This window comes from Notolepis coatsorum, assembly GCF_963971535.1.
Source record: "Notolepis coatsorum genome assembly, chromosome: 13".
In the NCBI taxonomy this organism is placed as follows: Eukaryota; Metazoa; Chordata; class Actinopteri; order Aulopiformes; family Paralepididae; genus Notolepis; species Notolepis coatsorum.
Window position 1 is genome coordinate 72,030,025 of NC_140177.1, and position 5,000 is coordinate 72,035,024.

Here is a 5,000-nt window from a genome sequence, read left to right on the forward strand (position 1 = left end):
CAGTTGAGTTTGAGGATAAGCAGCTGGATATGACAGAGTTATTCTGCTGTGGAACCAATGCATCCAAGGACACATTATTTCAGGGGGATGTGTTTCTTGTGACACACACTGTGAGTAATGTTTGCTGGTGTAATACATCAGTATACTGGCTGGCTGGGCTGTTTCTCGCACCACTTTCTCCCTCCAATTACACACACACACACACACACACACACACACACACACACACACACACACACACACACACACACACACACACACACACACACACACATATACACATCAGGGTTTCCGTTAGAATTTTTTTTTGCAGGTCTGAGTGTCCGGTAGATTTCAATCTACCGGACAAATGGGATAAATTCCGGTCAGAGTTTATTGAGCTTAAAAACAATTGATATGCCTATATAAAGAATGACATCATCAAGGCATTTATAATATTTTAACTTAAAACTAGGCTACTTTTGCGTATATACAGTCATTAATATATTCCAAATAAAATAAGTCCCTCGAGACTTCGTGCTGCTGCCGACTTGAGGTGTCGGTGGGCAGTCTGCCCGACCTTAATAAACAGCAGTCTGTTATAATCACATTTTTATGAGCTAACGAATTCCGTTATATTGGACATTTATATTAATTATATCAAGCGAAGAACTGAACATTATCGTGGGTTTGCGTGATTTATATCTCCACCTCCCAACGACTTGGTGCTGGTCATAATGTCCGGTGAAAATAATTCCCTCTAAACACAATTTGATTATTTGAATTGTATTAAAATAGGCTAAAATTAAATAGCCTATGCGATGAACGAAAAAATCATTTGTTTCATCGTTGCTTCACCAAGCAGCCGGTCTAATAATGACATTCTGTTGTCAGCGCGAGCTGGCTGCTGATATATTTACGTGAAGCATGGAGCAGCAGTGTTTTTAGGTCCGGTCTGGAAACCGCTCAGCAGCGCCCCCACCCAACAGCTGAATTGCCAATGGCTGAATTGGAGTACTGCACCCTGCCGGCCGGCAGATGGATGCTTCTCGCAAATATATCAGCAGCCAGCTCGCGCTGACAAGACAATGTCATTATTAGACCGGCTGCTTAATGATTGTTTGTTTCGTTCATCGCATAGGCTATTTAATTTTAGCCTATTTTAATACAATTCAAATAATCTAATTGTGTTTAGAGGGAATTATTTTCACCGGACATTATGACCGGAGAGATTAAATATGTCGGACTTCAACAGATTTTGCCGGTCAAAAACCGGTAATTACCGGCTAACGGAAACGCTGAATTACACATATACACATAATATAGATAAACTGGGATTTAAGTCGAGATCTATGACGTACAACGGATGAATAAAGAATCTCACGCACCATGTGATATCCTGTAACTCCAGTGTTTGCTAAAGGGGTCAACAAGTGATAATACCCACATAATACCCACTGATTGATGCAGGGTATTGATCAACAGAGGAGATCACACTTACTGTGTGACGTTAGACCCTGAAACTGGTGTGCGTAGGCCAGGGCAATATATCGATATTCATTTATCATAGTCATTTATCTGCATTCTTGCATCGTTTTTTTCTGTCTTGCAGTATGTATGTCCGTCCTTCCCGTTCTCGTGAACACGATATCTCAGGAACGCCTGGAGGGAATTTCTTCAACTTTGGCACAAACGTCCACTTCGACTCGAGGATGAACTGAAAATATTTTAGTGGTCAAAGGTCAAAGGTCAATGTGGCCTCACGTCCATCCCATTCTCTCGTGAACGTGGTATCTCAGGAATTTCAAATTTGACACAAACGTCCACTCGATATAGACTACTACTTTCATTGGTCTAGGTTAACTACACCCCCATGCTTAAGCCCCACCCCCTTTCATATTTCATTAACTGTTTGTTGTAGAGACTAATGACAGGCCCTGCCCCCTACACTTTTGTCCCACCTTTGATATCTTTGTCATTGAGATTATCTAACATGGGATTTTACATATCTAAACATATATTTTGATATGTGTTGATATATATATACTGTATATAAAAAGGTCCCTCTGAATATCATGATTTATTGCCCAGCCCTAGGGGTGCGTCATTATGTGTTGTTTTACATTGTAGAACTTGAAGCCATTTGAATCCAGTCAACTGAATCTATTAAGTCTCTCATATAATTACAAATGAAAATCACAATGATGTGATGACCCAGACTCTCGGGTACAAGCCCCAACCCTGAGCTTCAAGCTCATGTTCAAGTTCTGAGATTGTTTACAAAACAAATCCCAACCTTTTAAATGTTCTAATTGCAAGTGGAGGTGCACAGTGCACTGTTCATCCTTTACTTTTCCTAATGACTATGTTGCACCGTTTTGTATCGGTGTGACCTCCATGAGTCACAAAAGACAACGGTTAGTGAGATGCAGGATTGCAGTGTAGAGAGAGAGAGGTTGAGAGAAGGAAAGATAGAAAGAGGGAGAGAGAGATCAAGAGAGAGAGAAAGAGAGAGAGAGAGAGAGAGAAATAGATAGATATATCCAGAGAGAGAGATATATCCAGAGAGGTTGATTTTCAATCAATCAATCAATCAATCAATCAATCAATCAATCAATCAATCAATCAATCAATCAATCAATCAATCAAGAGAGTTCTAGTCATTGGACCTCCAGAACACTGTCTGGGGATATTATTTGTGCTTAATGACCTGTTCCAGTTAATAGAAGGGTGTCTTAGCATCTGGCCCTGTGCTTCGCTCCGCCCCCTCTGCCAATCTGTGACAATGGATCTGTCAGATCACAGTGATTAGTAGCTGAGTGACATTTGTTTACTCTTCTTCCTGTATCATTCTGCGCTCTGAGTCTGTCTCTCCTTCTCTCTATCATTCTGTCTCTTTCTCTCCCTCTCTCTGTTTCTCATGGTCTCTCATGTTTGGCTCAGAGTGTTGTTACCATGCCAGAGTGATTTTCATTTCACACATTTCTAACACACACACATACACATGCACACACACACACACACACACACACACACACACACACACACACACACACACACACACACACACACACACACACACACACACACACACACACACACACACACACACACACACACACACACACACACACACACACACAGTTGATTGATTGAATTGGTTGAAAACTGTATTAACAGATTGCAGAATGGGTACAATACAGTATGGCTCAATACACACAATTGTTAAAGGGATGCAGACCAGAGAAAGACTTCCGTCTTGTTTACACCAGGGTCCCCCTGTCCTTGGAACCTTTCTTTACTGCAGGAAGCACCTCATTTACTATTAGCAGAGCTAGTAAACAACATGGAATACACACACCCACACAGTCGAGCAGCGCTCACTATTCCAAACAAGGTAATGGCGCGCCTCAAAGCCCCTCACGTACAAACACACCTGTGAGGGCACGTCATGCAAGCGCTGACAGGAAGTGAGAGGGGGAGACCAGTGAGAGGGGGAGACCAGTGAGAGGGGGAGACCAGTGAGAGGGGGAGACCAGTGAGAGGGGGAGACCAGTGAGAGGGGGAGACCAGTGGGGGAGACCAGTGAGAGGGGGAGACCAGTGAGAGGGGGAGACCAGTGAGAGGTTGTTATGTAGGTGTGTGTGTGTGTGCATAGATTCTTTTACATTTTCTAAACACAATGGTGATGGACAGTATATTGGTCTGCATTTTGGCAACAGAAAGAGAGTGCAAAGTGCAAGGGCATGAATCGCCTAAGGTTAAGAATATGACTGACCTAAATAAATGCACTTTGTAAAAAAAAATATATATTATAATTTAAAGAGAGATCTGTATGCAATGGATGAGTGTGTGGAATACATGAGTAAGTGGTTGTATCATAACGGTGATGTTAATAATAATAATAATAATAATAATAATAATAATAATATAATAATAATTTAATTAATAATAATAATTGTTAGACTAGAAGTCTTTATTTGTCATGCAGTTTAACATACACACGCAAGATGGGCGACCCACAGGAACACACATACTGAGACGCCGATGGATGAAATGTCTCTCTGCACTTTTCCCATCCCGTTGTCCTTCCCCCCATGGGCAGCCGGGAGCAGATAGGCCGTCAATGTGAGCCGCGCCCCGGGGACCAATCCAAGTGCTCCTGTCCGTCTTCGTCAAGGACGCCACAGCGTTAGCGATCTGTTGTTGTGCATGTTTTTCCATTGGGTTTATCTTATCGGGGGGAAACCCTTGCGAGCACGGGGAGAACATGCAAACTCCACACAGAAAGGCCTGGGAGATACCCCACCTGGGTAACTGGCATCATGGAAACCTGGTCCCCAAGCGGGAATCGAACCCTGGACCTTCTTGCTGTGAGGCGACAGTGTTAACCACTACACCACCGTGCCACTAGGGGGAGACAGTGTTAACCACTACACCACCGTGCCACTAGGGGGAGACAGTGTTAACCACTACTCCACCGTGCCGCCTGACCACAGACCTCGCGACAAACCAGACCAGTTTTATTTCAGTGCTTTTCATCGCACCACCTGGGCATATCTCCTACTAGATCGGCCAGAATTCAATCTTTGTGATGATGTTGAGTCCTCCTCTCAACTATGCTGTGTGTATATCTATGTATATAGTACCAGACAAAAGTTAGGACACACCTTCTCATTGGACTGAATGCATATTTATTACTTTGGACAGAGTGACCTGTCACCCTCTTGAACATCAGCTGGGGACATTGGGGTGGAGTGAGAGAAGAGAGAAGTAGTGAGGGAGAAGGAGGGAGTAGGACAGGTAGGAGAGGAGACTTTTAAGGTCCTTAAAACCATCTGTTGTTGTTGTTGTTGCTGAAGACGGGAGGAGCCGAGTGGCGGACGCGGGTTAATTGGACTCGGATATGGCACATTTAACTTCCTCTGAATGTAGCGATTCTGGCAGGATTCCCTTGTCTTTTACAAAAGACGTGGTGTTCTCCGGCAGCCGGAGCAGCTGAGGGGAGTATAATAAGCAGA

At 43.4% G+C, this 5,000-nt stretch overlaps 1 protein-coding gene across 1 annotated transcript in view; it reads left to right on the forward strand.

Moving 5' to 3' along the window:
* The window catches only part of gpc1b (glypican 1b), a 174,088-nt gene that overhangs the window by 706 nt on the left and 168,382 nt on the right, over nucleotides 1-5,000 (forward strand). The window lies entirely within an intron of this gene.